Source organism: Dryobates pubescens, chromosome 7 (genome assembly GCF_014839835.1).
Source record: "Dryobates pubescens isolate bDryPub1 chromosome 7, bDryPub1.pri, whole genome shotgun sequence".
NCBI lineage: Eukaryota > Metazoa > Chordata > Aves > Piciformes > Picidae > Dryobates > Dryobates pubescens.
In genome coordinates, this window is record NC_071618.1 from 13,019,214 (window position 1) to 13,043,642 (window position 24,429).

Sequence of the window (24,429 nt, forward strand, 5' to 3'; positions counted from 1 at the left end):
TAAGAAAATAAAAGCACACAGCAAGATAAAGTAACAGCTATTCCTATGAACTGCTGAGATCAGTCACATCACACATCTCAGTCCTCTAATCCTGGTTACAGTCCTATACATAGGTTAAATAATACAATACCTGTGTAAAAATATTTTTATTGTTAGCATGCTGTGCAATGTGTGAGACAACAAACAAAATAAGTTATGGAGGAGTATTAAATTCTTTCAAAGTATGTTTGTATCTCTAGATATTTGCTAAAGCACTGCACAATCACCAATTACTTTTGTCTAAGCAACATCCAGTATATGGGACAGTAATTGACAAGATTAGAAGAAAAGAGGAAATCATGGTAAATAAACAAAGAGTTCAAATATATTTGGGTCATTGACATAAAAGTGAAAGCTAGTCACCATATTAAAAATAATAATAGGTATTGAAACTGTCAAGGTCCTTAACACACAAAGCAGTAACATGCATCTGCAAGTGAGTAAATGTTTTCATTATTCTGGTTTAAGTGATTTGTCTGAAGCCACACAAATCAGGGGCAAGGAGATAATTAGGGATCCAGGGTGGTATTCTCTGGTACTCCATTACAGCAAGTCTGTGTTGCCCTGTTAAATCAGTTGTGCACTGCATAAACATAGTATTCTACAGGGATCTTGGGAAACAAAACAGGGAAATAAAATGAAGGCTACGTATTATCTCCTAGCAAAAGGGAAGTGGAGAGAACTTTCAATTTGGAAGAGTCCCTGCATATCCCACAGAGATCCTCAAATGAGTCATTAGAAGCACCAGAGAACCAACTATGCAAACAGTTGTGGGCTGCACTCAGCCAGGGAAGATATTGGCAAATTATTAGAGTGCAAATAACAACTCCAAAACATCTGTTTACAGCCCTTATCTGGTCAGTGACCCAGTGTGCTGCACGGTTCCACAGATTATTCTCTTATTCTTGCTTTGTTTCTGCTATTAAAATTAAACCATGCTTACAAACACATGAACAGTGATCTATTAAATCATTCTGACCATGGATAACCACACCACTGAATTCAGCAGTATCTAATGGAGATCCATCCTTGTGATGGTGAATACACATGTCCAATAATGGAGGAGCACCATCCCACAGCTGCACTTGTGGAATGGTGGAAACCTGTGTTCCTTCACAAAATGACCATCAATTTCCTAGTGGTACAGGGCAAAGGCAAAGGATTTATAAAGTTCAGTCTAAGAATGAAGATCATTTCTTCCCAGAAGAGTGAGAGGCACATCATCTAACACCCACAGAGATGTATTTTGATACCTCACTAAAGAAACAAACCAAAAGAGCTACACACACAAGACACCTTTTTCCATTGGGTACTTTCATCCCCAAACTGCATCATTTACATTGTAGAAAATGCCTTCTCCCAGTGTCAAGACACTGTTCTGTATTTTAGTGAATCTGCACGAATCTGCATCAGTAACACTGCCTAGCTTCCTTCAAAATGTATCTCTGACTTTTTGTCCTGCAGCTGGCAATTTGTTTCTATTATTTAATACCAGCAGTGATATGCTTGAATAAGACTGTAGACTAGTTTAATTAAAGTATTAGATAAACAAAAAATGCCTCTCTATTGGAATGCAAGCAGAACAGTCAGAGAATAAAAATTAAGAAAGAAGAAAAAAAAACCCAAACAATTAACAAACAACAAATCTCTGATAAACCATTCAAGCAAACCAAGCTTCTCCCAAATCATGATGACAGCTCATTACAGAAAAATCTGACACTGCATAAACCACAGGGCTTTCAGTAATTGCCATCATCTTACTTACCTGCAACTCAGTGACAAGAAAACAAGAGTAAGGTGAAACTGTATAATAAATTGGGTAAAGCATGTGCTGTTCCCCATCATTTATGAGAAATGTGCAGTCAATTTTTCCCCAGCTGAAATGCCCAGTTAAAGTGAATGGGCCATGCTCAAAGTTCAGGGCTTCGCATCAGTCGTTGCAGGCATTCCTCACAGGTGGTCATGACTGGGGTGCAAAGCTGAGCTCAGGATCTTAAGCAGACTGCACACATTGGTCTCAGCAGTAAAGCTTGCAAAAGGAAGGTTCAGTGTGGTATATTACATCAGAAGACAGATAAGAATCTGGGTACAGGATCTTAACAAAAAGATGACTTCTAATCACCCAGTAGGGGTTAGAATACTGTACTGCATGAGGCAGTACAGCAGAAAGAAATAAACTCCCAAAGTCCTTTAACTATTTCTAATAAAAATTAAGCACTTTTCCCATCATTGCTCTGAGACTGAAGTGATGCTTAGTATGAAGAACAGGAAGGAGAAGGATTTGCATTTACTTCACTTAGGAGCACATAAAGACAACTGTGTCTTTAAAAATTTAACTGTGTAAATACTGCAAACTGATTTTAGGTAGTCAGAATATATTACCACCATCCCAGTATCTCAGCCACAGGGAAGTACTAAATCATCTCAGTTGCTAGAAGCAGAGAATCCAGGGTCTTTATTTTCTATCTCAGAAATTAGCAATCCAAATAAAACCAGGAATATAATAAGTTTGTACAACATATACAGAAACATGACTGAAGGTCAAAGTCAATTATAAAAAGATTTAATAATATTCCCATAAGACCTTTATTTTGTAATATTACCACAGATCTAAAACCATGAAAAAAATTCTTTGATATATGAGGATGTTTAGTGTTTGGTAAGTGTCTGAAAAAAACACTGTTCCACTGTGCAAAGCAGCTTTGCCAACAGATAATTGTATTGGAAAGAATTGAGGTTAGCAAACAATGAGGAAATTAGGTGGTAGTCATGGACAAAGCAAGAGGAAAAACCGGGTGAGGAAGTTTTTGTATATTTCATAGAAACAACCTGGAGTTTTATTGCACTTTTCTGTAAAGACTTCAAAGCACTCAACAAGAAAGGTTTCATGTAGTTACACCTTGGCAGGACACCAAGACCTTCCTGCTCATTCCATAGATTTGTTTGTTTCTTTAAAAAAAAAGCTTTCTCTTCTCTAAGACTGTCATGTAAATTGGTGAAATAATATCTAGTTGAAACAGACAGTCAAGCACTAAAGTTAATTATCTCTTCTTGGTCCCTGTGGATCCTTCACTATCAAATTATAGCCATATTTCTAAGATAAATCTGATATCTGTGCACTGTGCACTGCAAATTTCAACGCCTCAAGGACATTAAACTATCAGACCTCCAAGAGGAAAGCAAGAGACATTAAGGAAATCACACTTTCATGCCTTGGTAGGATACTGCCCACTTTCTACCAAAAAGACTACGAAAAATGTGATACTTCTGTTCCGACTACATTCTCAGATGGGAAGTCATGGTCTCTGTCCCAACAGGATGCCCCTGCTATCAAGGCATCATAGAATAGAATAGAATAGAATAGAATAGAATAGAATAGAATAGAATAGAATAGAATAGAATAGAATAGAATAGAATAGAATAGAATAGAATAGAATAGAATTAACCAGGTTAGAAAATACCTCAGAGATCGAGTACATCCTATCATCCAACACTATGTTATCAACTAAACCTTGGCACTTATCCAATCTCTTCGTAAACACTTCCAGTGATGATGACTCCACCACCTCCCTGGGCAGCCCATTCCAATGGCCAATCACTCTTTCTGTGAAGAACTTCCTCCTAACATCCAGCCTAAACCTCCCCTGGCACAGCTTGAGATTGTGTCCTCTTGTTCTGGTGCTGGTTGCCTGGGAGAAGAGACCAACATCTGCCTGGCTACAACCTCCCTTCAGGTAGTTGTAGGCATCTGTAAGGTCTCCCTTGAGCCTCCTCTTCTCCAGGCTAAACAACACCAGCTCCCTCAGCCTCTCCTCATAGGGCTTGTGCTCCAAACCCCTCACCAGCTTTGTTGCCCATCTCTGGATGTGTTCCAGCAAGTCAACATCTTTCCTAAACTGAAGGGGCCCAGAACTGGACACAGGACTCAAGGTGTGGCCTAACCAGTGTTGAGTATAGGGGCAGAATGACTTCCCTGCTCCTGCTGGCCACACTACTCCAGATACAGACCAGGATGCCATTGGTCTCCTTGGCCACCTGGGCACACTGCTGGCTCATGTTCACCCTACTATTGACCAGAACTCCCAGGTCCCTTTCTGTCTGGCCACTCTCCAGCCACTCTGACCCCAGCCTGTAGCACTGCATGGGGTTGTTGTGGCCAATGTGTAGAACCCAGCACTTGGATGTGTTAAAACTCATGCCATTGGACTCTGCCCGTCTGTCCAGCCTGTCAAGGTCCCTCTGCAGAGCTCTCCTACCCTCTGCCCCCAGCTTGCTGTCATCTGCAAATTTACTGATGATGGACTCAATCGCCTTATCCACATCAACAATAAAGATATTGAACAGGATGGGGCCCTGCACTGAACCCTGGGGGACACCACTAAGTGACTGGCCACCAGCTGGATGTGGCACTATTCACCACCACTCTCTGGGCTTAGCCCTCCAGCCAGTTCCTAACCCAGCACAGAGTGCTGCTGTCCAAGACACAGGCTGACAGCTTGGCCAGGAGTTTGCTATGGGGGATGGTATCAAAGGCCTTGCTGAAGTCCAGGTAGACTACATCCACATCCTTCCCCACATCCACTAGGTGGGTCACCTGATCATAGAAGGAGATCAGGTTGGTCAGGCAGGACCTGCCCTTCCTAAATCCATGCTGGCTGGGCCTGATCCCTTGACCATCCTCTAAGTGCTGTGTGATTGCACTCAAGATGACCTGTTCCATAATCTTGCCTGGCACTGAGGTCGGGCTGACAGATCTGTAATTCCCTGGCTCATCCAACCGGCCCTTCTTGTGGATGGGCATCACATTGGCCAGCTTCCAGTCATCTGGGACCTCTCTCATGAGCCAGCTCATCTGCCAGCTCTTTCAGCACCCTAGGATGGATCCCATCCGGCCCCATAGGATCCAATTGGCTAAGGAGATCTCTAACTACTTCCTCCTGGATCACAGGGGAACTATACTGCCCTCTGCCTCCATCTGCCAGCACAGGAGGCCAGTTGTCTGGAAGACAACCTATCTTGCTATTAAAAATTGAGGCAAAAAATGTGTTAAGTACCTCTGCCTTTCCTCATCTTTAGTAACAATATTCCCCTCCATGTCCACCAAGGAGTGGAGCTTGTCCTTGCCCCTCCTCTTGCCATTAACATATCTGTAGAAGGAATTTTTATTGTCCTTCACAGCAGAGGCCAGTCTAAGCTCTAAATGGGCTTTTGCCTTTCTAATTTTTTTTCTGCATGACTTATCAACATCCTTAAACATTCCATGGGTTACCTCACCTTTCTTCCAAAAATGATACACCCTCTTTTTTTCCCTTAATTCACCCAGAATTCATTGCCCATCCAGGCTGGCCATCTGCCCCAGCAGCTCATCTTCCAGCACACTGGCACAGCCTGTTCCTGAGCCTGCAAGATTTCTTTCTTGAAATAGGTCCAGCCCTCTTAGAACCCTTTGTTTTTAAGAGCTGTTTCCCAAGGTACCTTCTTGAGTTAGCTCCTTGACTAACCTGAAGTCCACCCTCTGGAAGTCCAGAGTGGAGGTTTTGTTGCTGCCCCTCTTAGCTTGACTGCATATTGAAAACTCAATTATCTCATGGTCACTGGACCCCAGACAGCCTCCAACCACCACATCTCCCACCAGCCCTTCTCTATTGGTAAAAATAAGGTCAAGCAAAGCCTTACCCCTGGTAGGCTCACGCAGCACCTGGGATAAGAAGCTATCCTCCATATACTCTAAGAAACTTATAGACTGCCTCCTCTCTGCTATGTTGAGTTCCCAGCAGTTATCGGTCAGGTTAAAGTTGCCCATAAGAATAAGGTCTGGCAATCCTGAGACAGCCTCATGCTGCCTATAGAATAATTCATCAACCTCTTCATCCTGGTTGGATGGTCTATAACAGACTCCAACCAGGATGTCTGCCTTATTGGTCTTCCCTCTAATTCTCACCCACAGGCACTCAACTTGATCATCCTTGATTTCTAGTTCCATGGTGTCTAGAGCCTCCCTGATGTACAGGGCCACCCCTCCACCTCTTGTCCCTGGCCTGTCTCTCCTGAAGAGCCTGTAGCCATCGATTACAGTGCTCCAGTCATGTGAGTCATCCCACCACATTTCTGTGATGGCAACTACATCATAACTTTCCTGCTGTAACAAGGCTTCCAGTTCCTTTTGTTTGTTACCCATTCAGACCACAATATCCCCATTCTTTGTGCTGCACCCAGAAGGCAAAATCTCAGGGCTAGAAAGGGCCTTTTCTCAAAACTCTTTCCTAACTTAGAACAGATAGATTTTGCAAGGGATTGCTTAGGAACAAAATTGTACCATTCCAAAGGTGCCTATATTGCTTAGTCTCACTTCACAAGTCATTTAGGAACTAACGACATATCTGCATGGGTTTCTATTGATATAGTTAAGCTAATGCAGGACACCAAGAGCTGACATGTTATGTCAGCAGCATACCTCACATTAATACTGCTTGACCCATATATCTGGAATTTGACAAAATTAGCTTATTCCACTCAGAGGTTCATTTAATGTACTGGTGCTGACTTAATATGCATTACTTTACACTTCCTATTAAGTGTCCTCTTGGAGCACTTATCTACATAAGAATATTGATATTTCCATACCAGGAAAGCGCTACCAATGCACATATAGCCTATGCATAATTTAGATTTAATGAGACTTTTTTTCTCAGAAGTACATTTTAGAGATATTCAGACATCTAAAGATGAAGCTAGAGGTTGAGGTACTTTTGAAAAATTCAGTATTACCTATCTGCATCCTGAGACATCCAATTTCTTTCCAAATAAAGACCTCCATGAGTTACTTTTGGGTGTAGTTATCAAATTAATTCAGGACTTCTCTAAAGGATATGGAAAATTGGTAGCATAACCAGCACTGCAATCCAGGAAGAATAATTCAGAAATACATACAGTAGCCACAGAACAAGTTTTCTTCCCTTTAGCTGTTTTCACTCATCATATCAATACCTACTTGTCAAGAACTGTCATACTTTAAAAATAAAATCTTCTTGGAGTGGCAAAAAAAAGATAACCTGTAAATTCTGATCAGAATGAAAACATCAATCTTATATTTTTATAATCTTTGTAACTTTAATTATACCAAAGCCTATTCTGGTCTATATTCTGGCCAGCTGTAGGTATCAATTCTTGACTGGATGTTTGCATGCTTATTTCCATTCATACAGTTTTCTAACTTACTGCAATTTAAGACTCTTCTACATTTTATAATGGTAATGTCTTTTGTTAATGAATAAGAAATTTGAAGATCATAATACACGCTCTTCAGTGACAAGCAGCATTTTCATAAGTTACCAGGGAGATAAATAAAATAATTCATTGCACAAGTTAACATTTTGCTCATAAATCTATTATTTATTCAATATTTTAAATTGGTAGTTTTATTTAGTACCCCTACTAAAGATAATTAGACTAGTCAGGATTCATTATACTGCAGAAAAATAAAAACTATAAAGATGCAGCAAAATAAATTGTAGGAGCACTTTCTTATTTATTAACTGATCAAAAGAATTATTGAGCTCTGTACAACTGTAAGTGCCACAGGTCTAATACGCATGTCACCCTATCTGGCCTGCAAATGTCAGGAAAGTCACTCCATCAAGCAAGCCAGTGGCTAATTCTGCCTTGGCTACACTGAAATAGATAGGGTTGGGCAACTGTATTTAACAGCAGCTTGACCCATTGACTTTACTGGAAACTGTGCTAGTGTATGCAAAAGAAGAAAGGGATCAAGTAGATCAAGAGACAGGATTGTTATTTCATTTACACTGCAATCGTATTAATGCAAACTGACATTGCTTCTGTCTCCCCAGCAATCTATTAGTCTGCTGCTATGTATATCATATATAATGTGTATTGCTTTAGTGAGTAAAAATGTTCATTTTAATTATGTAATGTCATGCATCTGTCTTTATTACAGCCAAAAAATGAAAGTCTACCATCTCTCTATAATCAAATCTCTTTTTTTTTATTAAAGACAATCCCATTATTCTGCAATAAGGGGCCTATTACATGCCCTCATTTTGGTGAAACAACTAATTCAGCTTGAGTTTCCTAGAAAAATTACTAAACTTCTGTACTTTTTAAGATTCTAACTTAATTAATGTACTCATCAAGATAATGTGCTTTATTATTTTTTTGCACCAAGATGATGAATTCTCTCTAGGCAATGTGTAATTATTAGACAGTACGTATTACCAGATCACTGAAAATTACCATTAAACATTGACTGTGCAGTTTATACCATCCTTTCTCCAGTTCATCTCCTGGCTCAGAGCTGTCATTGTGATTTGTCTGTATTAACTCAAGGACAAAAGTTCTATTAAATTTTCAAATTATCTAATTACAGTGACCATTTCACATTAAGATATAGAAAATAAAACAAGATTTGGCATTATTTTATCAGTCTAACATTCCTTAAGTGTTTAAAATCCAATCCACTAAATGCTGCTAAGCCAGTAACAAATGTTTTAGAAAGCTTTCAGTGAAACCAGGTTATGATATTACTACTGAAGTTTAAGCAAAAAGGCAACCGCAGGTATAAAAGATGAACCACAGGTTCACATCACCCTACACTGAAACTAGATCTTTAAAGACCCTTCCAACACTAACCATTCTATGATTCTACACAGGTCCCACATTCTTCACCCAAGAAAAATCCGGAAGGTCCATAAAAACGAGGATCCTAGAATCCTATTGGCTGTTTCACTATTGTTGATATTAATTTTATTTGCTATTTAATTTGAGGTTTTATACCCAAAGTTTTAGAATAATAAAATATTCCAGCTACAATTAAAAAGTTAGTGTCTTATCTCTTACAAATACAGAAGAAATTTTAAAGATAATAAAAAGGAACCCAAAAAGAGGACAGCAGAAAGGAAATCCCCACTTTTCCACATTTGATTTTCAGTACTTAACATTTTCTTACACTAGATTTGTAAGGCTTATTTTGTGTTCTATGCCACCAATGAGTAAACAACCTCTTTCCACAGGCTAGGTCAGCAAGACACCAGTGTCTTCCACTAGCTAAGGGACAACAGAAATAATCTACCCACTCTTGGACCATATTTCACATTATAGCTATCTCAATTGGTCATAGAAATTACAAACTTTCAGCAGCAGAAAACCAGCTTCAGGTTCTAGTTACACTTACATAATGCTGATTTACAGCATGGATGGTTTCAAAGTTGTCAGCCACTGGAAGATTATTTCTAGGCATTTTTAATCAAAAGCAAAACACTTAACAGTAGTGAAAGTGTTTACTGAACTAACTGAAATCTTCTACCTAGAGTCAGCTCAATATCAAATTGCACTTTGCGCATTTTGCGCTTCATGAATCCCATAGGTTTAGAGTGCCTGGAGTCCATAGAGAGAAGCTGCTTGGCCCTCTGGCCCTCTGCATAGAGGAAATTCTCAGCAGCATGAAAGTGCAGAAACTTTCCACAAATAAAGCATGCTGACTGATCATGAAAAAAAAAATTGCACTTAATCTTTAGGGTAGGTCATTTCCAGTGCTGTGCCATTTGGGGGTCCCAGGCAGTGGAGTACAGGCTGGCCAGGGGGCTTGGTGCTTGCTCCCTGAAATAGTCAGTGGCTCCCCCTGATGACTCTGCAGGTGTTGGTGTGGATCTAAAATACATGGAACATCATTGCTGTCTACAGCTACCTGAAGGGAGGTTGTAGCTAGATGGGGGTTGGTCTCTTCTCCCAGGCAATCAGCACCAGAACAAGAGGACACAGTCTCAAGCTGTGCCAGGGGAGGTTTAGGCTGGGTGTGAGGAGAAAGTTCTTCCCAGAGAGAGTTGTTAGCCATTGGAATGTGCTGCCCAGGGAGGTGGTGGAGTCCCCATCCCTGGAGGTGTTCAAGAGGGGATTGGATGTGGCACTTGGTGCCATGGTTTAGTAGTCAGGAGGTGTTGGGTGACAGGTTGGACTTGATGATCTTTGAGGTCTTTTCCAACCTTATTGATTCTATGATTCTATGATTCTAAGCAGAGCTAATGTATGAATTATGCTAAACTTCTCTTAAGAGATGGGTTTGTGGAAGTTATAACAGTGAATTAGAAAAGAAAAAAAAAAAAAGTAGTTGCTGTAATGACTGCATTATTAAGTTTAGAAAAAAAAAAAGTTCTAGGACTTAATAAGTCAACATGGATATTTTACATCCCATAGCTCTTATGGTAATATGGTTCTGGTTTTGTTTTTCACCAATACAGGAAGGTATTTCTTCAGTTTACTCTTGATGTGTCAATATGGAGGAATTTCAGTTTACATTTCCATGATGAGGCACATAAGCAGCAGCAGATGGTATTTGGAGAAGAGAGAAGATATGAAGATATCACAGGAGCTGGAAAAGGGAATCTAAGCATAACAAGCTGCTTTATAAGTCCTTCCTTAAAAAAAAAAAATAATTAAATAATACCTTTCTAAGCATATTTACTTGATAATATTGTTTTCAGTTACTCTCTGTAAAAGGACAAAAATAAAATAAGTATTCCTTCAGAATGCTGCAATAAATCCCCTAATGAAAACCCTCAAAGTGTGCTCATTTTCCATTCTTTATAATTTCCTCCATCATGCATATTGTATTCCCTTAACAGAAAAAAATAATTAGCCTTTGCAAATGTGGACCTGAGTTGCAAGAGGGACAGAGGAGGACCCAATGCAAGTCTGCGGAATTGCATAAAATTCAGAAGTCTCCAAGCTCAAGTTACAGTGCATTAACCACAGTGCTACCTGTGACAGAAAGCAATAAAAGGTGAGTATTTGAATGTGAAGCTAGGAAAGAAGCAATAAGCAAGGTGTGGTGGTTCAGCTAGTTATCCTCTTAACATGCTGAAGATCATTAGAGACTGAGTTTCACAGGGCGGCTAACAGACCTCAGGAAGTGTTCAAAGTGACCCACCCAGGATAAGTGTCATCTAGGATAAGTGACTGGAGTCTTGAATTGCTCCTGAAAGCTCCGTTCTTGGAACTTAATGCCGATGATGCTACTCTCACGGTAAATGTCACCAAGTGCAGAGTTAGACACTATGTAGGATAGAGAAAGTATAGATCAAATGGTGAATGCAGACAGGTGGTAGATAATTGCGTCATGTGTGGGTATAGATGTCCCAAGCTGAAATCCAGCGTTCTCATTCAGAAATCTGGTACTTTCTGGCTATAACAAGTATGGGCAGCCTGCAAACTTTGTTAATACCTGGATGAAACAAAAGTAGCAGATCCTGAATCCTCTAGTTAATAAAGAGACATCAGCCAAAACCAGTGGTTAGGAGAAAGTGCTTCCCCACATGGACAATTTTCGTGCAGAAAACAGAGAATTTTTAGGGGTTGAAAAGAAGGTGAAGATCTTGACTAAAAGTATCCTAGCAGCAAGGGAAATTCCTGGTGACCATACCTGGATGGAGAAGAAACTAGTGAAGAAGAAGAAACCAACTTTCTGACCAGCTCTCCCAGGCCAGGAAGGGATGACAAGACCATAGTACTCGAGGCAGCAATGAAATGGGTGCCTCAGATAACCAAGCAGCATAAAATTCTCATCTCACTAGTTCTTAAATAAACAAACCTTAGAATCCAGATTAAGTCTGGGTTGTCATTCACTCTGTCTCACCTGTAGCACCAGTCTTAGAAGTATGTTCATGTGCCATCCAGACATGGCAATGGTGGCTTAGGCAAAGGAAGTAAATTTTTTTTATTTTCTCCAAGCTCAGGCTAAAGAGGAATAATTTGCTTCTCAGGCTACAGGGCTTCAGATATTTAGGTACCTGAAAGACTACAACAAAGTCTTTAAAAAAGATTGGGTTTTTTTTTGTTTTATACACTTCATTTAAGTCCTAAATTCATCTAAATTCTTTACAGAGTCTTGGTGTATGAGGAAGGTTCATAAAAGGATCCTAGACTTTGTGAAACACTGAAGTGTAAAAAACATCTGAAAAGCAGATCTCTACTTGACCTCCCACCTGCTGTTACAGGCTTAAGTAGGAAGTAATTTCGCTCTGCTTGGGCCTGGGATGAAACAGACTGATTATTTTAGCTTTGTTATTCTTACTCTGAAGCAAGAGCTACGAGACAGGTTATTTTAAAATGCTTGCTTGTCACTAAGTAAACAGGCAACACTAATTGTGATTAGTAATAGACACACATTGCCTGGAGGAAAGCCTAGAGTTGAAGCTTTAAATTTGTGTAAATCTCACAATGAAATCAAAACAAGGAAGAATTATTTTAACAAAGTAATGGGCTTCACATTTGGAAAAATCCTTTGTTCAAATAGATGAGGCAAACAGGATTATTTTTTAATCGACTTGGAGTGATCCAAGTAGTTCATATTCATAGAGTACCATAGCTAAAATGTTACAAAATAAAGACTGTGATTTGCAGAAGGGGGTGTTTAACCATCTCCTTTGCATGTCTTACCTAGTGGTGATTCCTACATCCAGGAGGTACACACTACTGCTGTAGAGATAACTGAGCTCCTAAAGAAAAAATCCTTATAGCTAGTTTACATTTAAACAGGTTTTGAATACTGCTGAATGATTGCTTTAAACGTCTTGTGATGGGTGGGAATCTCTGTGAGAGAAAGGGACAAACATTTGAGGGGGGCTGGGGCAGATACGATTTTCCTGTTTGTCAGTAGCAGTCTGAAGATAATGAGTCTTTCAAGAACACATGTAGTGAACAAAGATTAACTTCTATGGTACAGAATTTTACCAGCACTTTTAAAAATTATCTATATAATTTGTTTGTATTATTTTAGCACCTAGGAAACAAAACCAAGATGAGGAACCCAATGCCTACGTATGAACATTTGGAAAAGCAGATGGAGCAGATGAACATTTATCACTTGTTTAACAGTTAATGCACTGCAGAACTCCAGTCCATTGGGGTTGCTCTGTAATTCCTCAACAACCGTCATGTGGTTTAGTCCTGATAGGATCTGACTTCTTAATGGCACCCTGTGAGGTCCCTCAACCTTTGGAGGAATAAACATATGCAAAAAATTACACCACTGTGTTTCAATTCATAATTCCTAGCATCTATGTCCACAACACTAAAGATCTGATTGCACTGTTGCTTTAACTATGCGCTTGCAGAAGTGAGGTTGTTGTTAACAGATGAAACTGAGGTTTATATAGTGTACAAAAAAATTCTATTTTTATTACATCAGAATGGTATTAAAAACATGTTGCCTACAAATATAAGCCTGGAAAACAACAGATGTTATTTGCACAATTTTTGTTCTTTAAGCATGAATTTAATTCTTATTTTGACTCTTTATATTATTAATCAGGAAATTCAATGCATTTGAACCACAGATTCCCTTATATCCTGCTATGACTTTATAGTGCCCACACAATCCACAGATATACAGCAACTGCTAGTTTACACTGTAGATGTAAACAATATTTAGACAGATTACTGCATGGTTTAATACTAATTAAATCAAGAGAGTTAGAAAAGAATTAATTCAACCCTTTTGAGTTCTGTTCATATTTGCATTGTGTATATGAACTTAAGATGTCATTTTTTTCCCCTTAGAGTCTAGAAAATTCAAGAATACCTATATTCCTATTTTTATAATTATTTTTAAAGAAATCATTACAACATACCTGTTATTCCAGTGCAGTCTAAAGTTATCCAGGTAATACTTCTCTGTCTTCAGTATCACAGGCAAGGACAAGTTTCCACAGGGTGTATGTCCAGCCACCTACATTTCCTTTCTGTCCTCCAAACAAGGCTTCAGATTCTAAGGATACTGAACAAAGGAAGGGCAAATCTGGAGTGGTTTCAAAGTCTGCAACAGAAAGAAGGAAAAACATCTTTATGAAAGTTAAACTCAGCTGCAATCTCTATATTGATATCCCTAACCTTCAAACCCCTTCAAGCCTGGAATTTCTCACAACCATGTTCATAAGCTTTATTCTTTCCAGGAATTTTGGAAATTGATGAATTTAAACCCTCCCACACTTTATATGAATTTAAAAAACAAACAAACAAACAAACAAACAAACCAAACAAAAAAACCCCGCAACTACCAAATTTTTATATTAATGTCTTAAACATAAAATTGTCATCTTAAATGTGGGAATAATAACCAAGGGAACACACTCACTCTTATATATCAAGAGAGTGAATTTTATCTTCTGCTTGGGCCTGACAGAAATTTCCTGTTAGCAGGTGGAGCAGACTTATTTCTCTCCAACCAGGCAAACTGATTTTACCTTAAAAATAAATATATTCTTTTTATTAATGCTAACACTCTGAGATTTGATCTGTGCAACACTCATGTGCAATAATATTTTTTTAATACTAACAGTCACAATAGAACAAGACTTAATGAGACCTAATGACCTCAAATCACTGTGAATACCTGATTCTATTCATAATAACTTGTGGTAGTGCATTGCTGAATGGTGAGATTCCAATCAGAAACATAGAAAAGACTCTTGATCCGAATTTTCCAAGAGGTTCTACCTCTGCTAAACATCAAGAGGTTCCTCTGCAAAAACATGAAGAGTCTTATCTTTGCTTAAACAATACATTTATCTTTTAAATCCTGTCTGTGACACAAATTTGTGTATTGCAAATTGACAGGGTTAGCACAAGGGACAGAGGCACCGAGTTAAAGAACTAAATTTAGTTTTTACACATGTATAGAGCAGTAAAATAGCAAGCAAAACAACAATAATACAGCAAAGGTATGTGCATGGCCTTTGCTTTGCCTGTGCATTTTATTACAATGCTTCTATCCTGACTCCTGTGCTTCTGTTATATTTTCCTTCTCCCCTCTCCATCTAAGAGGGGGAGTGATAGAGCAGGTTTGGTGGGCATTCAGCCCCCAGCCAGAGCCAAACCACCAGACATGGTAATCTTTAAAGAAAACCAGATACTGGGATAATTTTGTGGTAACAAATGAATTAATATATACACTCAAAAAAAGAAAAAAAAACAACAGAAAAAAAAAAGTCAGCACTTTCATTTAATCATTTAGGATGCCCTGAGAGGTAATAATGCAAGGACAAGAAAGAAGTGTCTTCCAGGGACTTACATTAGTCAGAAATCCACTCTGACATATGGCAGTACAGATCATGCTTGGGAGCCAAGGGAATTTTTAACATCTTTTCTTTGATGATTCAGAGAGGCTTGGTAGGCATAAAATTGGATACCATCAGCACATAATCTACCAGTGAGAATAATTGCATGCTTGTGTTCAAATCATCAGCTTTCCAACTTCTTTGTCAGATAATCTCAGTGTGGCTTGACTAAGAAGTAACTTTTCAAACACTGAAGGTTAATTAAGCTTTCCACAAATCCATGTGTTGTTGTTTTGATAGCAATCTTTGAAAACATTGCCACATAATCTTAAGCATTTTCATATCAATGGGATTTACAGTAGGATTGGCGTTTGACTTCAATATTTAATGCAGCATAATATGTGTTTTATTACATTGTAAGACTTCAGAAGGTAAAAATAATTCAGAAGAAAATATTTTTTATTTAAAATATTTTGCTGAGTTCAAGTCTGTTCACTGAAGTTTCTTTCCCTTCTGTACTTTGTCCTCAAGGCCTGAGATGTGCAAGTCAAGAACTTGAGTATGTCTCAACTAATCTAGATGTAAATGTTGGAGTGGGGATTGCTCAAATTGTGTTCTCAGTCCCCTTCAGAGCAAACTATAATTTGTCTGTGCATGAATAACTGTACAAATAGGTACACAGGGCTACAAATAACAGCAGTCATGTATTTATGGGAAACATAATGGACAAAGTCTCTGAGTCATTGTTTGTAGAAATGATCTGGTGTCACTGTCACCAGAAAGAATAGTGGAACCAAGTGTCTGCCTGGAAGCTGGTTCTTTTGAACATTCCAACGAGTGAAATTAAAACACAAACAAGGTGATATATCAAGACAAGACTATTTATTAAAGAAAGAGGGAGAATGGAGCAAACAAAACAGAGAATGAAAAGGGAGAGAGCGAGAATGGAAGAAGAGAGAACAGGAGAGATAATTACCACCCCATGATGGGGGAGGAGGGTGGGGATGTTGTCCTGGGCTGCTGCCTCCAGCCTGAGATGTTCCTGGAGTGGGGAGGTGGGTCTCAGGGGTCGTCACCGAGCAGCCTCTGCCTCTCTTTGCTGTCCACTGTCTACCACACCTCCTGGGCAGCTGCTGTATGGGTGGGCAAAGATTACACACCAGGCCGGTCGTTTGGGATGATCTTATCTTTGTTGAGACCCTTCTCAGATCTTAATGTAATCATGATGATCACCAGGTGATTTATATGTTCAAGAGAGGATTCCCTCACCACATGACAACAGTTTTCTATCAAACAATGGAACAGGCATTCCATCTTTATCAGTTCTGGCTGAAGAATCACTTTACAAAGTTAATGTAAAGTCTGTTTGTTCTGTGCATTTTGTGGAAGCACACATTTCACACCTGAAGTGCTCTCCAAGTTTGACGTATTTATTCAGTAATTTTCATGTCATTTTCTGATTCCATATACTTATTTCATAGTAGGAAAGCAGACAGATTACTTCACATAAAATCTACTTTAAAGTTTAAAAATATGTACTTCTAATTACAGTTCCTATTTTGTAATGTACTAAAATCAACAGTATTCAAGATTTGGACTGGATGATCTTTTGAGGTCACTTCCAAGTCAGGCTCTTTTATGGTTCTGTGATTTTACATTGCAATAAAAATGCAGACAACCCACATCTTAAATATTAAGTAATCAAAATAATGGGTTTTTTATTTTTTTCTTGTTTTTTTTTCTTAAAAAGATTGAATTGGCAACATTTATTAATCATATTTACAAGCAATAAATACAAAGCATATTTGCATCTAAGTAGAAGACTCACTTAATGAAAAAATTCAGATGAAAGAAACAATTGGAAAGAATTTTCCTGACTGTTAACAAGTATATCACTAAGCATTATTCTTCAGGAGCACAGGCTTTCATGACTTCAATATATACCAATTCAGACATTACAATTGTGAGAAGTTTCATCAGGGAAAAAAAAAAGAGTACTGCCAAATTTTCTCCCAGTAAAAACATGAATATCCTAAACACAAGGTTATTACAGACTTCTTTAATCAACTACTGAAACAAAAACAATTACTAGAAAATTATTTCATATAAATATGAGTCATTTTAGCTAGTGCTTCTTTAATCAGCTATTGCTTATTAATGCCAATAAAAGTACCCTTTCATACATATTAAGATAACAGAATTCAAGACTTAAAACCTGATTTATATGCAAATCTACAGTTTAATTAATGGTTTATCCCTCACACAGGCCTTAAATTTGCAAGCAATTCCAAAAAATATCTCTCTTCCTGTAGAGAGTTTTTTTTTAAAGATGCAAATCCTTGCAGAACAGCAATCTTACCATGCTTGGAAGGTCGTTTTATGTTCTTGGCAATTTTTTTCTCTTTAAATTGTACACTTTTAGGCTGTCTAATGTATTTGTGAGGTATGTCTGAGCTTGTTGAGCTCAGAAAAATCAGCTAATGAAAAAAGGTTTTAAATTGATACATTTTCTGAAAGTAATAAAAACCCTAAAAATGAAAAATGGAATCTTTTTATTCAATTACTTTTAAAGAATTTAGACTTCTGCAAGGTCTGGAAAACCAGAGACATCTTTCACTCTCTCTATTCCTTTGCTGTTCTAACTAGTTGCTTCTTGTTTTAACTAGTTGCTTCTTGTTTTAAGTTCATTCAGCAAACACTACATGTTCTCTTTATGGCAGGGACACTTCTATTTGTTTCACAAGTAATATGTAGGTTTGAGTATTCTCCTGTACTATTTCTACTGATGTTTCTATTGCTATTGTATGTATAGGTAGTGGATTATAGTACTGGACAGAATTCCAGCACATGTGTAACTGTTGTGGGCCACACCCACTGTTGTGGGTGTAAAACCTTTTAACAAACTAGTATCTCATATTCTCTTCATCCTTCATTTCTGTGAAGTCAATGTGGTGGTTTAGAAATTTCCCACTACATTACGAAAAAAGCATGGCTCGCTCAGTCGGGAAGCAAATGGAAGCTATCTTTACAAAGAAAAAACTACACTCCACAATGGAATGCAATGAATATGTACAGATATACAGTATTTACAATATTATACAGGTATTTACAATCAGAAAATAGCACAGAAACCCCCCTGAACCCCTTCTGGTATCCCAAAAGGAGCATGGAAACTGCTCCACTCTCCCCTAACCCCTCTTTCCCTCTGTAATTAGAAGAAAGGAGAAAGACGTTAGGAGAACTGTTAGCTCAAGGCATCATCAGTGTCCTTATCTGCAAGGTCAGGTACCAGCGATTAAATCCTTCCAGGCAAGCAGAAAACAGCCAAACAGCCAGAGAAGAAGGAAAGGAATTAAGTGGAATGTGTGAGATTGCTAGGGTACATCTCACACATCTGGCCAATGAAATTAGTTTAGAATAATCTTTTGGTTTCCTTTTTACACCCAACTGTGAATTGTTTATATTTCTCCACTTTTTCTGCTTAAAATCTGCAGCTAACTTTTAAAGGCATAGCCTGAAACTGCCACAGTTAAGGAATTTTAACGTTCCAAAGAGTTTTGTAATGATTATAGTGTTTATGTGATTTGTACTTTGTAGTGGTCTTGCATATCTGGTATGTCTTTGTGATTACAAGACATATGAAGCACATCTTCAGGCTTTGTTGATTCTGAACCTTATGTTGCAATGGAGATAATTTTAATAAATAAAAAACAATTCATGAAATCTGCAGCTTCCATTTTAATTTGTTTGATGTAATATTCTGTATTTCAGTGACTGGTCCTGGAATGTTTACAGGCCCTGTTTATCGTAACAATGAGCTAATCACTTTTGCTAAGCATCTGTAGCCATTCTGGTCCATTATGGTTTTCACCCATCATAAAACACAAGAGAAAAATTACATTCCCAGATGAGAAAATTCATTTATCAACGTTGTTGGGAGAAGGGGATGTTAATCTCTAAAATTCTTGTTTCCGCAGACCTTGAAAAATGAGGGGGGTTTTTAATAAAAAAGCTAACAATTCTGAATTAGATCTAGAAAATTAGGGACTCAACGGATTAACATTTTCAATTCTGAAAGAAAAAGCCTCAGTTGATTCACTTTGACTATGAATATCAGTTTTAACAACTGCCTTTCAGCACAATATAAAATTTAAGAGTAAAGTGAAGTGCTTGAGGCACATTTTTGCCCAAGAGTTATATGCTGCTTTAATGTTTCAGTTCCTCCAGAGAGAAGTAGAAAACACAATTAGGTCATTGAAGAATTAGGATGGATACTTGTACAAAAGCCAAGACCTTCCTTAAACATAATAAAAGCTCAGACTGTTTGCTACTTTGGAAGAATATTTCAAGTTAATTCATCCTTCAATTTTTCCCTCTAATCACTCATTAAACCTATCCTGATAATAATAATTTATGAGGTTTGTTATATAACTCACCTTGAATGATTCCAACAAGTGAAAGGATTTCATGCTGCAATGACCACTGACAGAAATTTGTAACATCTGGACTGTCTTGGATCCTCACTACTTAATTTTCTGAACAGGCTGCTAACGTAAGATCCATATGCCTGAGAGCATGCTTCACATCTGTAATTGATGCCCTGCTGTCTATTGGAACACTCTTCTGTACCCATAAGATATTAAGATGAATGCTGCAATCATCTCTACAGAAATAAATAAAAATCAGAAGTCCTCAGTTTCTTCAGGATCAAGCAAGCAGTTAGTAATATTCTGCATTAGCAGAGTCTGGCAAACTGCAGTTTAGTTCAAACATTATTTTTCTATTTAGATAGGAAAGAAAGCTATTGAAAACATGTAAGAAATTGTGGAGAAAGCCTTGAGGACAACATAAAGGTTAGGTAAGATATAATTAAGAAATTTTCCCAAATCTCTAGTTTTCCCTATACGGAAATTTGTGTGTTTTCCTTGCAAGTCTCTGCTAGTCCCAACAGCAGTGTACTTTCCAATAACAAAGTGAACTGTAACCTAAATTGACTTCAAAAGACCCAAATTCTTGGCTTTCCACCAAGGTCAAAAATTGACCGTATAGGAGCAGGAGTAATTTACACATGCATACAGAAAACTGTGACATAAAAAGAACCCATCTTTGCAAAGATGGCTTTGAACGCCAGTTTGTCTTCATTGTCTTTATTTTCTAAGAAAATAGTTGTCAGAATTATTTAATTAAAATTTGGTCCTCATTTTCATACAAGTATACTATTTCCTGAGTAATGTAAAATGAAAAAGAGGTTTTTAAAAACTTTTATGGAAACCACTTAATGTGCAGTATATATCTCATTTCTCCCCTACAGATACATCAAGAAACATTTACAGGTCTCTTGCTATGCATGACTAAGTAATAAAGTACAGAGTGCAAACGTAGTAAAGCATACAGTCAGACTTATGAAGAGCATATATGAATATCACTGAACTTCTGTTAAGACAAGGGCCAAAGGGAAGGCCAGTTGCTTTATTTAACAAATGATCTTATGAAATGAAGAAAAAAATAGAAAGCTACTAAACTTGAATTCTAAACCTTGTGTATGAGAACCAATGCACATCAGTAGAAATCTGTACTGTAACAGCCCTCCAGTTTCATGGGCAGTGTATACAAACACTTTCATCCACTACAGTACATACCAAACAGCAAAACAAATCACTGCCTTTCTGCATGTGCATCTTCCCGTTTTCTCTGGCACTGCTAATGGAAACCTAATGCAAGCTAGTAAACGTTTTTAAAGCCATAAAGGACATTAAGCCCCAAACATTACAGACAGGCTATTCTAACAGACTCATCTAAAAATTAATGTGTTGAAATAAATGTTTTAAACAAATGATGTCAATGTCTGTACATCTAATTTTACATATACAACTTTGGAGCCTGTTTTAGTAGCCAGTAGGTTCAGGCTTTCCAAGAGCCCTCTTAAAATTTCAGCAGCCCATGTCTTGGAGTCATTTCATCCAAATAGACTCCTGAGTGATGCACCAAAGTTACAGACACAAGTATTTTATATCCTTTGTAGCACCCATAATGAAAGTTGGGCTATTCAGATCTTCTGTGCCCTGGATGTTTTGCTTCCCTCCCAACTGACAAGAAGATGTTAGCAATTTTCAAAAGCTTTTCTGATTACAGCAGCATGGGAACCCAATCTGTGTTCTAGAGTTGACAATCTGAAAATTTTTATGTGTTACTGGGCACCTCTTAAATTTGAACTATCTTCTAAGGTGGAGATGAGATAGGATCACTAAATCTAGAAGATTCTTAGTTAAAATAAAACATCTTAATACAGTTCACTAATAAAAGAACAAGTAGAATAAGAATAATAAGTCCAGATAACTTTGTCTATAGGTAAGGCACTTGGACCAGCAGCATTTTCTCCAGGAGCAGGAGAAAGAAGTCAGGCATTACAGCTGTGTCTTTGAAACCACAGAGGTTATGGACGCATCAATGGAGAAGTAAAGTTTAAACCAAAAAGCCTGAAGCAAATTACACTGTGACAGCTGCATCCAAACTCATCTTGTGCTTCTGAGAGCACGTGAGAGCATGCTGTGCATCAATGGGAAGGATACTTTTAAGAATGACAAATGTAGCTGCCATTTGCTCAGGAGTCAGTTGGCTGCTCCTGCAGCAAGATTAAATTAGAGCTGGAGGTGTCCAAAACTATTTAATACAAGAACGGCTAGACTTGCTGTGGATGAACTCATCATGTGCATATATCTATCTAAAAGCTTGAGATGTAGGTCAAGAAGCCCAAAAGCACATGATTCAGACAGAAGAAGAGAGATGTATGCTTTGCTTTCAGAGAAATCCTGTTTCAATTCTACAGCTAGAAGATGCAGCAAACAGCACAAACTTTGAAACTCAGAGGTCATGTATAAAGGAGAAAACCGAAACCACTCAAGATAATCAAAGAAAAGCATAAGGCTTTTTTGTAAACCCATAAAAGCGTGGGAGAGGAGCACTCAATAAGAACTACTACTGCAAAGTGCTCATGAAACTGAGGCTCTAGAAAATGAGACACACAGCCTACCAGGGTTTCTGAGAAAGCAGAACTGGACCTGAAGGCAAAGGCTTTTAGATGACAGGTTCCATTTCTGTATCACTGTTACAAACAAAAGGTAATAAGGTGAGAAATTCATAAAATATTTACTAATTTGGCTCCATCTCCCACATAACTATATACAAAAGCTCTAATGGTTATAAAGGTTTGGCATTCAGTTGAGAAATTAACTTCACAATAGGAATGGTTATGGATAGCTTGAAAACAGTATTTGGAAAAAGGTAAATGCAAAAGTAGCATGCTACCCTGCTAACAAAACGGAAAGAAGTTCCTGGAGACTTTAGGAATACAATAATTACTCACAATGATGCTTGCTGATTGTGGGAATTTCTCTTTTGTCTCTTTTTATCGGAAAATCCTCCTGAACTGCTGCTGCTTATAATCCATATGCATGGGGGGCAAAGACCCAAGAGAGAAGAGCTCATGCTCTTCAGCTCACCAGTTTTCATAAATCCAAGCTAATTTTTGTCATGTTACCCAAGCATATGCAAAGCTGAAAAAGGCCAGAAACCAGTAAGTATCAGTTCCCTACCTAAAATATACCCAGACTTGTTCCAGCACAGGGTCTGCGCCTGGCATGTGGCTTTGGGGAAGGGCCCATGTGTGAATTCACCAATCCACAGGCCTAGGAGGAGGAGGTATGTCCTCTGTCTCCCTTCATCCCAGCTTCTTCATTTCCCCGCATCCCATCTTCACTGGGGGGAAGGGGTTTGGGTGTATTGCCACAATCATGTAATGCTCAAATCCTCCATGCCCAGGTGGTCAGGGATGCATGAAGTTGTTGCTGAATGGGAAAGTTAAACCTGATTAGCTTTGAAATTATGTAAATATATTTTATCTGAGTTTGCAGAAAACAAGCAGAGAAATGAGCAAAACCCAACAGATAACAGGTGATCTAAAGCTAAAGATAAATGATAAAGCCTCATCATAAAGATACACTTATATGTATGAAAAATATGCTGTGATTTACAGGTTTTTATAGCCTTTTGGATTCCTGTCAGCCTAGAACTTTTCCAAAATTGGAGCTACAGAGAAGCCTTAAGTATATGTGAGAAATGAGCTCACTGCTAAATTGTAAATACAAATGGTTTATTATAAAATAAAGGCAAAGCAGCGCTGGGTGCATAGCAGATTTGCTAGAGGTGCACCATGACAACACGAGTTGAGCTTATATAGACATCAAACTTATACATACTTATAAATATCTCCACAAATCCCTTTACATTTCCCAAGCACTCTCCCACCCCCTTCATTCCCAGTCCTGCCTGTTGCTGGCTACAGTTTGCACTCTTGACCCAGCCAGACTTCAGACATCTCAGCGCCTCACCCTCCCTCTGTTTCTCTCCCAATACGCATCTTACACAACACAGACTACAACCAGCCAATCAACTTAAGGATCGAACCCCATGGTCCCCAGCAATGCCGGCACCCACCTTCCCCTTGTGAAAGTCAAATGTAACAATTTCTCACAGTATACATATAATCATACATATCTTGAAAGTCTTTAATTGCTTTATCTAGTACAATTCTGAAACTGCCAGAAGAAATTTGATCAAACGTAAACCCCAGCTTTCAGGGAAGAGAGAATATAAAGGAAAAAAGTTTTCATTGCTATAATTTGAGATAATTAGTAATAATTGGAAAATCTTTTTTAAAAGGACTACTACTATGGCTACTTAGGTAGCCATAACTATGTTATACCACACTCCACAGAAATAATAACTCTAAAACAGTTGAGCTAAGATTAACAACCTTTAAAAACTTACAAGGCCAGCTTTTAGGACATATAATCTCAATGTTGCTTCTTAAGGGCTATTTGTTTGTTGATGGTTCTGCATCTGTAAAAGGGAAACCATCTGCAGAATATCACTCAAAGAGTTTGTTGTAGAAAACTTGCCTCTGATCCAAACCATTACACTGGAGTAAAGTGAAATTAGCAAGACAGCGACAATAAATATGTAATGTAATACAAAGAGTTCATCTTTTATTATTGTATACCTACTGTTAAGGATGCAGATTATGATGCAGATTCATCTTCCTTAACCTAACAGTCACAGCGATTCATAGAACTTTCAGTAGACAAAATGTATTTCATACATATTTATGTCAATTACAAAAAATTACATTGCTTACTAATTTAATCTAATAAAAGCCCTAAGATAGTAATAATTATATAACTGCCTTCAGCAAGTGAATAAAAAAACCATATATGAGCTATAAATGAATGAGCTACAATCAAACATGAAGCATCTTTCAGATTCA